Genomic DNA, 12,788 nt, shown 5'->3' on the forward strand with positions numbered 1-12,788 from the left:
GGAGACTCTGGCTTTCTCTATTGTTTTCCCATCTCTTCTCAGTAAGGTAAGAGTCTGAAAGAGCATCTATATGGACTGTCTTAAAATGTCCAATAAATCTCATGTCTCCATGTAATTTAGTTGCTTGTTTTGTTTGTTTTTTTTTGTGATGGAATTACTTTTTTCCCCTAAGACAAAAATGCCACAATAAATAAATTTTTTGTTCATTAACCATCCACTGCTTTAGGACAATAGGCTAAAACAATGATGTGTCTTTCTGATGTGTGTGTGTTTAAATATCATATTGATAAACTTTTGGTGAACGGCTATTGTGACTTTTTTCAATTTTATTCTGTTCCATGTACAGAATCAATGTTGTAATGTAATAAAAAAATCTGTTAAATGGACTTCAGCATTCATTTAATTGATCAAGCATAAAATGAAATGAAAAGCCATTTACACGCACACACCCGTCAGCATCAGCATGTGAGTGCAGAAACCTCATTGAAAACACTGGGGTAAAATAAATGTTTAAAATTTTTAAAGACATGCTTCAATTTAATGCAGTGCATCTTGTACAATTTGAGACCTACTTTATATCGCATGTCAATCAGGCAGTGGAGATGCTTGATTTTTAAAGAAAACAGACCTTAAACTTGCCGATTTTGTAACTGCATACAGTTTACCACAAGCACTTGACCCAGGTAACTGAAAAATTAAAAGTCCTTCTGCATACTTCTGCATATACCTTATAGTAACACTTACCATAAGGTTCCATTAGTTCATGTACTTACTAACATGAACAAACAACGATTATTACAGAATTTTTAATCGTTATTAACATTAGTTAACGAAAATACAGTTGTTCGTTGTCAAATTAAAATTTTATTAACGCAGTAATAAATGTTGAAATGAACATGTATGACTATTTATAATTGCCGTTCATTTGTAGTCATGTTACACATGAACACATTACAATAAGGGTCCAAAGGTTAACTATAAGGTTCCTTTAGGCTTAAGTCAACTGTCATAACAACAGGTGGATTTCCCTTATATCACTGTCAGCATTACTAAGCACATGACGTACAAGTTTAAATTCTAAGATAAGGGCACACCTAAGCCTACAAACTAAGAACAAAACAGGTTCCACCACTGTCAGGTAAAAACTAAATGCATATGTTCACCCTATAGTGTATATTCCTTTTACCTACATAATTCATTGTTTAAGTTTTTTCTAAAATGTGTCAATAGCTTCTTAATTCTTTTCAGTAAGCGCAAGGATTAGGACACACCAAGCTGACGTCAAACAACTAGCACCAATGGAACCCAACTTTGTTGTTGTCTTGCTTTGGATTGCATCTCGACCAAAAAGCAGCACGTAAACCATACCTGTACCCAAAAAGTGGAGGACCGGGGTAGGCAGGCTGAAATTACTGGAGTTTTCCAGGAGAAATAACAAAATGGGAGGGTGACGGCGGATGGGTTTGAAATACGGTTGACTCCCAGGAAACACGAGAGTGTTGGCAGGTATGGAATAAACAGACCAAACTGAGGAAAGCCGACTGAAAAGAGAGCCGCATTCTGCATCCACACTAGAGAAGCTGTCTACCTCAGGGGGGCAGTATCTATATGGACTTTCTTAAAATGTCCAATAAATCTCAAAGTCTCTATGTAATTTAGTTGTTTTTTTTTTGTGATGGAACATTCTGCATCTTCACTAGAGAACGTGTCTACCTCAGAGGGGCAGTAGTGTGTGGTCACAAACATAGACCAAACTTCCAATGCACATAGACAAAGTGTAAACAAAGCAACATTTATTACTTTTATCACCGTAACTGTCACTCACCATGGAGGGATTCACTCATCCAAACATGTCTGATAATTTAAATATTTTAGAAATGTAGCAAAATTACAGCCGGCCACTTTGTGATCTTTCTTGGATCACAAAGCATTTACTTGCTACGTCACTACACTACGTCACACTTGCACTCAAAGGGTGCTTTCACATCTGTGGTTTGGTTCATTTGGTCCAGACCAAGTGCAACAAATGATACATTGTTGCATTTTTCTGACGTTTTTGGGTCCTTTCACACCACACTGATTGCTTTGGTTCGAACCAGTTGTAAAGAACCAAAATGCAGTCATGTGACAAAATCCACATCACTCAATGGCCAGATGTTATTGAACGCATTTCCTAAACTGCTTTTCGATTGGTCAGAATTAACATGCAGAAAAATGCCAATGAAACACTCGCAAGTAAACAAACTGGCAGACACAAAATGCCACTTTTTTTACAATGGAGGGACGACTGCGCTGGCTGATTGTATCCCAGATAATACATAACTATATACTATATAGTTTGTATACATCACTTTAGACAAACTACACATTTCGAGAATGAAGCGTGGCTGGAAAACAATGTTTTAATGCATTTAGTGTGCAAGGCACATCGCAAGTCACTTCGGGAAGAGGTGTAAATTCATTTTGCTAAACTGCGACATGGTCATCTTCTGGAAATATTACCAATGATCCATCAGGTAATGTTTTACCCTCTCTTTCTCAGTTAAAAATTGTTGGTAAAACGCCGTCAACAAATATTTTTCTTCCACATACCATAATGCACAGCACGTTGGACTACGGCAGCTGGATTAGTCCAAAAAGGCGCAGTACTTTTTGCGGGTGGGTCTGTTCTATTTCGGACCATGTTCTCTCCACAAAACAAACTGCTCCAATGTTCGTTTGAAAGCGTACTGAGACCAGCTCTTCAAGGAGGTCTTGGTATGCTTATTTGTTTGCTACATTCACACCTGCTCAAACGAACTGCACCAAGAGGGAAAACGAACTCTAATGTGATTCAACCGAACTTAATAAGGCAAGACTGAAAACACTAAAATTCATTGCTGAATAACCAGTCTTTCACAGCCAATGGTCAGATTCTAGACGCTGATTCGGGCCAACAAACTCTGGCATTAACCAGACGACATACAGGTAAATGAGGCCTAATACTTATATTAAAATTTATATTTAAATGATATTTAAGAAAGAAAGAAAAAGAACGAATGAAAAAGGAACGAAACAAAGGAGGAGAAAAGAAAACAGGGCAGCTTTCCAAGGCTTAGATTAAGCTTAGATCTGGAATTCATTTCTACATTCATGAATAACCATCCTGGGCTCACCCAGAGTGTGCTGTAACTTCTGACTCGTGTGCTGCTTTCCACAACCGAGCAATGAAACATATATTGACATGGCTGTTAAATTACAGCTATAAGCAGGTTTCAGTGGTCTCTTGTCTACGAAGGTTAAGCATGAACAGTGATGGGTGGAAACTACTTCCTTCAGGCTGCCAGCTCCCAGTCCATGTCTCGTGGGTCTCTGAGGCTTCTTTGTGCCTTTGCACCTGCTGTGTCTATCTGTTTTCCAGAGCTGCGTACGTTCCAATTAGCTCAGATTATTGGCCTGTGCTCGCTAAGTGAAGTAGCAGGTGTCGTTACAGTGTTAGGCTAAACAACGTCTGATCTGAGAGAAAAAGGGATAGCCAAGATTTGTTATAGACTGACTAGGGAATTAATCCTGTTTGGAATTTGTTCGATTTCACTGCCAGTTCATATAAAATGTCAATGTTTTTGAGGAAATACATCCAATACAATGGAAACATGTACAGAACTCATTCTGAATTAGGTAATCGCTTAACTACATCATGTCCTAACAAAGTCCTGTAAAAAAGTCATAAAACTTTGCATCAGGCACAAAACAAGGTGACACTGTCTTGTATTTATACCAGTGCTACAACAGTACTGTAATACCCAAGCCTAAAAACATACTGAATTAAGTTAAGAGCATCAAGTAGCATTCAGAGAGAAGGTAAAAGAATGAATTAATGCTTGAAGTTAAAGATGGACACCTTTTAATTTGGCAACCTCCCATAAGGCAAAGCCAAAGAGATCTAACCACAAATATGTCTGCCTAACACCTCTCTCTACGGGCCAATGTTTAAAAATAGAAAAAAAAAAAGGCGATCTTAGAATTGAGAAGCAACAAGACTGACAAAAATAATGGAAAGCAGGTGAAAGCAATAGAAAGCGAAGAAAGGACAATCACTTGCGCTAACAGCTGAGGTGATGCACACGACTGTTTAAAATGCGTGCGCACTCCCGTTTCCTTGCGTGAAGCAACTGTGATGAACATGCACTCCCAGTCTTGCTGCTTTCAAGAGTTCCAGATATGTCTTTTTGTAAGCAGCGCCAGTTGCTTTCGCTTTAACCATTCTAACCAAAACAGATTATTTATGGGTCTAATGTTAACCTTGTGTGTGATCATCCTTTCATTATCACATGGTATGTTTTTTACCTGCTTTCTTTTGCGTTAACGTGGTTTAATTATCATTTTTTACAATAACATTGCTTGAATGGGAGATTACCTCCCCATTTATGTGTAGTTAACTGGTGATCTGGGACCTTTAGCCAGGACAGATTATTGTGCATATGTTTTGTTAAATAGGAAGTATAGTATACAGCTATAATTTGCTTGTTTTGACACATTTAAAGTTTGTGGCTAAGAAATAATTAATTGTTTATGTTTGGTGTGGTCAGAGATACATTTGGTAAGTCCTTCATTTTGAGCTCTGAAAATTCATGTGAAATAAAAACTAATTGTAATACTATGAAACCATGAGCCATTTGCTCATGATTATTGAGCAAGCTCATACACGACACACAAAAAGTGAAATGAATGAGGAGGCATGCGGAGATAACACAAAATCTAAATCAAGTACTTTTAGCATGGCAAAGTCATATTTATATGTATAAAATATATTTTCCCAACAACAAAATTGTGGCTAGTGAAAATAGAGTGTGGCTAGTAATGTTGGAAAACTACTAGTCACAGTGGCTGGTGATAAAAGTTAATGTCAAGCCCTGATCGTAATACTCAATAACATACATTGCATATAGCATATTTTTCCAGTACAGAACAGAAAACTCAAAACAGTCAATTAATCTAGATGTCCTTTAGCTGTTACAGTACAGCGAGACACCAAAAAGTCATTGCGACAACCTACTACTCGCACTTTAATCAGTTCTTTCTATCAGAGCCGGTAATGCCGATAGCATTATACAAAACAACAGGTTTCCATCAGCAACCGTTAGGGAGATTACAACAGGTTATCATGCAAACTGTGGGATTAACTTGGTAACATCAACACCGCATTGTCGAATCACCGTTTAGAGAAACAAATCACCATGGCAACTTATATTCTCGGGTTTAGCTCAGGTGAGCAATTATTCTCTCCATTCTAAGCTTTTAAGCCGAGACCTTTGTTTAAAGCAACAATACCGTGTCCAATACTTTACCGAACACGCCAGAGCACAATCTTCCACCGACAGACCTCAATATCAACAATCTGCTTCCCCCTGATAACCTTAATCAATACACACTGTTCTAAACAGCATTTCCATTTCTTTTTTTTCTTCCCCAAGTGAAAGAAAACAGTTTGTTGTCTGCGGTACAGTTATAAGCAGGGGACCTAGATTCACACTGAGAAGTGCTAAAAGAAAACAACCTTTCTTTAGAAAGACTGCTGTCGAAATTGAAACTTCACATACTTGAGCACACAAAACATTTTGGGCAAATCTTCACAATGCTACCTAGCTAAAAGGAAACAGATGTCACGGTTTCCTTTCAAAAAGCAGTTACTCTTTCCTCCTACACACCAAAGTGACAGTTCTGTGGCGTAGGGGAGGCTGTTTCCTCATCTCTCCTTTCTCACTCTCTCGTAAAAGAAAGATGGAGGCTCAGACAGACGCTTTCCCTCCCCCATCAGTCGCAATAAAATAATGAGGAGGGGGGGTGTTCGTTAACTGTTGATGCACCTGGTAGATAAGCCAAACACCTTCTCTATTGTTCGCAGGATCTTACATCAGACAGGAAGCAGGCAGATAAAAAAAGGCTGTAATCATGTGTGATTTAAATAGAGCTGCAGCGACTCGGGCACAAAGGTTACAGTTTGCATATTCATCACTAAACGGCGGTTGCCTTGACACTAATGCTAAATAATCTGGGGAGGTGATAGTATCTATGAATCAGGGACTGTGCTTATGAGCCGAGCATAAGGAAAAGATAATGGTCATGATTGTTGGCTAATCACAAGTTTGTGCAGTATAGTTTGTGTTACTTTTTTGTTGTCGTTTTTACCCAAGTCCCATCAAACAAATGCTTATGTTTAGTGCAGGAGGGCTCTAATCTGTAATGCCAATGTGTCAGAAAGATAAGAGAAATAAACAAATATATATCAAATAAAAGCTATAATGAAACTAGGCCTGGGCGATTATTCAAATAGGAATCAAAATCAACATTTAGAACTTATAATCTATCAAATTTTTCCAGGAAGATTTTTTCAATTACTTTTCCTACCTACTGGAGCCACATGACCCTACTCTGTTATGGCTAGTTTCCACTGAGTGGTACAGTACGGTATGGTTCCGTTCAGTACACTTATGGCTGTTTCCATTGTCGAAAGGTACCTAAAAGCGAACCGTACTGCACCACTTTTTGGACACCCTTTGCAAAGGGGTCCCTAGCACAAACAAAAGGGTACCAAAAGGGGGAGCCAGACGCACAACTGAACGCTATTGGTTTACAGAGATACGTCACTCGTTCGTGCAAAAAGCCAGAATGAAACTAAAGGAACTGCCATGTTTTAAATACACAGGCGAGACATTACACCGTAATAATATTAATATATGTATTATGTATATGTATTATATGTATAATTAATATACATATAATAATGAGCCATGGTAGACGCAAGCTCAAACAAACCTTGTCGTCATCTTGATGTACAGCCATAAAGCCAAGAAGAAGAGCAGAATCTGCCCTGTGCCCTGTAGTTTTTTGCAAGGCCATCTAAAGCACGAGCGATTTCACTTTCTCGCTTACGCTCGCCACTCGTCTATATTTGAAATAACAAACTTCTTGAGCTGATGATAATAACGTGTGCGTGATTATTGAAGTGCTTCTGACATCTGATCCTTTCAGAAGCAGACAAACGTGAGAGTGCAGCACGAAAAAACAAAGGAGAAGCCCAACAAAACAAAGGAGCAAATGATTCTTTCAGCAGCCTAAAGCACGAACAAACTGCAATGTTTAACTATTATACTCACCTTCTGAACTGTTATGAACTGGGAATGACAGAATTACTCACTAACAGAGGTTACATGTGCTGGTGGAGATTAGACACAGATGAGAGGTTTACACGAGAATGACGTCACCTGAAACTTTCTGTCGTACACCACGTCCACCAAAAGAGTACTAAGAGATTTTTCTTCAACACATATCTAAACATAATAGTTTTAATAACTCATTTCTAATAGCTGATTTATTTTATCTTTGCCATGATGACAGTAAATAATATTTTTCAAGACTCTTCGATACAGCTGAAAGAGACATTTAAAGGCTTAACTAGGTTAATTAGGTTAACTAGGCAGGTTAGGGTAATTAATTAGGCAAGATATTGTATAACGATGGATTGTTCTGTAGACTATCAAAAAAATTGCTTAAAAAGGGGCTAATAATTTTGACCTTAAAAAATTAAGAACTGCTTTTATTGTAGACGAAATAAAACAAGACTTGCTCCAGAAGAAAAAATATTATAAGACATACTGTGAAAATTTCCTTGCTCCGTTTAACATTATTTGGGAAATATTTAAAAAAAGAAAAAAATTCTAAGGGGGGCTAATAATTTTTTTTAATTATTTTATTATGAAGAGATACTGATTATTTACTACTTTTAATATGAAAACCACTGGAAATAATTGATTTTGTTTCCAAAAGCGCAAGTTATTTATTTTTTACTTTTTTTCTGACTGTTGGTTTTTGGCAATGTGCGTTTTTATTTCAGTTGTTCAACATTGATGTTCAAAAAATAATCATAAACAGTAGATAGTGTGTGCTTCCTTTAATTATCTTAAAATCAAGTAATGCACCCTTCATTCAGAAATCTCTCACATGTAGTATGTGAGCATATTTACTGTACAAAACCTGTCAGTGAACTACGAGGGCGCAAAAAAATTTTAATAAAATAATCATTCATTAATCGTAATCGAGTTAAAAAATGTTCAATTAATCAAGATTTTGATTTTAGGCCAAATTGCCCAACCATAAATCGAACTATCATAACATTCAAGTCATTTTAATGACCGCTAAAATGTTGCGTTAAATAGCAGAGCATGATCAAATGCTGTTTTCACATCGCTGTCTTTATTGTCTGTTGCATACATTTACATATTCATGGACCTTTCCCAATCCCGTCCCCATTTCAATCTCTCTCTCCAACTTGATCACTGTCCTGTCTTAATAAAAAATAAATCTGAAAAATAAATAAAGATGGAATGCACCCTTGCTATAATATAATTGTATTAACTGTATTAATTCATCTTTGAAAAAATAAAAACAATTTTATGAGGCCAACTAAACACATTCTGATCTGACATGCCACACTGAACCATTTCATAAACCCATACAAGCTCTAGCATTAATTTGGCCAGTGTTCAAAATAATTAAATAAATAAAAGTTAGAGTTGCTTAATTTGTGAACCAAAGAAACAGCAATTATGATTAAGACTTCTGGCACTTTCAAAACTTTGCCTGAGGGTAAAACATGTCGTGAAGGCTGGTTAATTAATCACGGACATGTTAAACTATGCAATCAAAGTTCCATGACAAAAATTATTAACAATTCACTTTCACATAGATAAGAGATCGGAGATCAACAGATCTGGTCTTACACTCCTTTGAACTCCAAATATTCCCATTAGCAGCCATCCCTGATTTGCATAAAATTGACCTCTACTCACTACCAACGACAGATGCCACACTTGTTTCTTTGGAAATTCCCAGCTCTCATAGAAAAAGAGAGCTGTCAGTGTGAACCTCTTTTATGACTGACATGTATTTGGGGTTTTTTTGGTGGTAGGGGTACTGTCATGCCATAAGCGATATGCTAAGATTGTGGTCAAATATAAAAAACTGTTGAAATGTGTCTTAAAGCTCCCTGCTATTGAGAAAAGTGAGAGATTGTGGTCACTTCGGCTTAACACCAGCCTATACAGTATTTTCAGTTAAGATCATTAAAGGCAGGCATACAAGGTGCGATTTTCGGTTGCGTATAAGCTTGTACATGATATTTCCCCACTAGAAGTCTCACTGATTTTTGTCAAGGAATGTATAGCAATTGCTCATACCATATAAGAAGAATAGTTCTACTATAGAGATTCACAGAGATTCACATCAACATGTGACGTGTGCTATACAATATTCCGACAATCAGAATTCATACCGTGTACGCTAACTAGGCCTGTCACGATAAGGAATTTTTGTTGCGCGATATATTGTCACAGAAATTGTTGCAATACGTGATGTGATATTGTCATTTTGAGGTAATTTTATACTACTGATTATACAATGATTATATCATAATAATGCAAATAGCCAAACACTTTAAAATACTAATCACTCTTAAGGTTATTCAGATTTTATCATTTGATGTTAAAAAGGTAAATGTCCTATTATATATACACTATTAAATGTTCTATTAGGTAAATGTCCCAATTATAAACATTGACACTGGTGAGCTAGAATGTAAATGTCCTTGTAAAATGGCTTTAACGTTATCTGTGAATTTGTAAATATATATTGCAAAAAAATATTGATCTCATCTTCAAGAATTGCACGATAAGTTGATATACTGATTTTGGTGTCCGTGTTAATCATGTTATGTCTGACCGCTCTGTTTTAAATATAGGGGTACCTCAGGGATGTGTATTATCCCTCATTTTATTTTCTATTTATATTAATGAACTGCAGAGCAATAATGATGATAATCTCGCTCTTATAAAATATGCCGATGATCTGGCATTGATTTCCTGTCAGGAAGAAATGAATAGCTCCTTATATTTTAAATATATTAATAGCATCACAGATTGGTTTGGCAAACGTTCATAACATCTTAATATTGAAGTAGATACTGAATTTTATAAACCAGTCATCATAAATGAAAAAATTGTATAGCAAATTGGAAGTATTTAGTCACAATTATTGACAATAAACTGAATTCTGAGGCTGTTTATAAGAAAGTAAGTCAGTGCCTCGGTTTTAATGTTTGTACACAGAGTTTAAACATGGCATATAGATCATTAATAGAGAGTGTTATCACATATAATATTGCTTCATGGTTTGGTAACGCAACACTTAAACAGAAGAAATTATCGCAAATTATCAATCAAGCATATAAGATAATGAGATGGTCACAAACAACATTTGTTACAGGTTTTATTTGACTCCTTTATGGGAAAAAAAGCAATTGGGATTTTTAAAGATAATACACATCTTCACTCAGCATTTGTTACCATCAGGATGCAGGTTTAAAATAGTTAGAGCCTGAAGAAATGCTTATAAAAAGCAATTTATCCAAATTTTAGTTGTTGTCTTAAATCGGATCATTAATTGATGTGAACAGGGTGGTTGTTAAGAATGATCTGCAGTAATATGTATGGGGCTACTTTGTTTTTAAGTTTTTAATTCATGTTGTTGTCTCGATGAGTTTTGCTATTATGTGATTGTTGTATGTATGCAGTTGCTGTCTTTAATCCAGTGTTTAAGACAAATTTCCTTTCTCTGCCAAGCAGAATGGACAATAAAGTTTAAACTAAACTAGACTATTGTTACAGGCCTAGTGTACGCCTTCTAAGGTAGGGTCACCGATGGCCAATAGAAATCACGATGCTAAGCCGGCATCGCGATCGTCCACCCCGCCCCGTTGCAGCAGCAACCAGTTCCCGAAAAATATACACTTAGGCCTCGTTTACACTAACACATCTTAGTTTTAAGATGGCGTTTTAGAATGAAAACGATAGGGGTGTCAAGATGAATTGTTTCTTCAGTGCACCACGATGCAGACGCGGACAATTCGGTATTGGTTCAGTAATAATCATAACCCGTTATTGTGTACTGACGTCATTTATCTCATATGCGCTATAGTAAGCCGTAGCTTACTATGGCGAGGGAGGCAAGCGCGAGAAAACGGCCCACGTCCACGCTGGCGTTTCACCAAGCATTTCTGAAAAGCCCTTCTTCTGCACTATACAGCTGAAAACGCACATCACGTGACCACACACACACACACACACACAAACATACGCATGCGCTGCAGCATACGCGCACGTCTGAGCTCCAGGAAGTCAGCACAAAACCCCAGAGAGCAGTGCACGTCGGACGGTTTATCAAGGATGTATCGCTGGATCGCGTATTAGTATAGTTGTTAAAGGTGATATTTAATTAATCTAATCTCTATCAAACGACTCTTTAGTCTTTTGAATCTATCAGGTAACGCGTCACACTTTCACGCTTGGACTTTAGCAAAAACCTCAGACATTGTTGGTTGTGCACCTTTTTTACCAACGACACATTAGAACGACACAGATCACTCTGTCTATTCAGTCCCACGGAAAAAAATTGATTGAAAGGTGGTAATCTGTGTGTAACTTATCTTTATTTAGTTATGTTTTTTAAGGGTAAAACAAAGGTAGTTGAAACAGTTGGATACAAATAATAAATTCGTAATGAATTAATTAATTGTTCATAAATAATTAATTCACCACTGATGATGATGCCATCGTCCATCGCAATGTTTCAAATTAGACATCGTACGATGCCAAACTGGTCAACATCGCCCAACCCTAATGCCTTCCTAGTCGTTCAAGCAACCCTTGAAAACCACCTGATTGACATTGATTTGTTGACGTTTTCTTAACAAGTGCCAGTACTGGCTTAAAACACAGCATTTAATCCACATGTTAATAATTGATGTATTTGCACAAATTTACCATAATAAACAGCGAGTGATGCTTTGGATTTTAAAGCATTGAATTTTTCGTGGTCAAATCTCTGAGAGATTGATCTTGTAAAAACATCTCCAGACACAGATAAGCTTGACATTGTTTTCCAAAGCTGGCGCAGTAACCATTTTCTGCCCAAAGCCAAAACATGGAAATTCAATATTGTTGTGCAGCTCGAGCCCTGGAATTGTGGACACAGATTACATGATGGATACAGGGCAAAACCAAAGCAAACTCCTCTGGCTCCAATCCTACACCGCACCTTCAAAACTCAGAACAGATGCGTATCTATGCTCCGAAAAGCACAATAGTTTGGCTTTCATTACATTTCAGATCTTTTTAGATAAACTTTTGGAGAACCGCGTGACAAATATTCCTAAAAATGGGCAGGATGAGAAGCAAAAGCCTTGGTTGGAACTCACTCGTCCACACTGTCCATCATGTTGCTGAACAAACCCAGAAGTTAAGAGTTTTATTAGGCCTCTATTTTCCTCCATTCTCTATTTTCCAAACCAATGTCTGCCTCAAGACTAGCCGCTTTCTACTCTGTGTTTCCATGGCAACACTCAAAAAAACCCTCACAAAAGGCGTTTGGAAAGAAAATAGCATTTATTGTGGATGAAAATTATATATCAAATTTAGCGATTTCAAAAGAAACTGTAATAAGAGCAACAAAATAAACCATTTCACGTCCAAAATTGCCTGTGTGGACATCGATCGAACTTGTTTGAGCTTCGGTTGTGAATAAAGCTTGGTTTTGAAAGTGCTCAAACTCATGTACCTTGATCCCTGAAACAATACACGCCTGTTGAAGAGGAATTATCCAGAGAATAGTCAACAGACAAACTGAGCTGCAACTCTTGTGAAGGATTTAAGGGTCTTTGGGGAGGGATATTTGAAATGGTCATGATTGACAGGTTG

At 37.1% G+C, this 12,788-nt stretch overlaps 1 protein-coding gene across 1 annotated transcript in view; it reads right to left on the minus strand.

The window, feature by feature from the left end:
• The window catches only part of tbl1xr1a (TBL1X/Y related 1a), a 104,307-nt gene that overhangs the window by 40,192 nt on the left and 51,327 nt on the right, over positions 1-12,788 (minus strand).

The sequence above is a fragment of the Danio aesculapii genome, chromosome 11, assembly GCF_903798145.1.
Source record: "Danio aesculapii chromosome 11, fDanAes4.1, whole genome shotgun sequence".
NCBI lineage: Eukaryota > Metazoa > Chordata > Actinopteri > Cypriniformes > Danionidae > Danio > Danio aesculapii.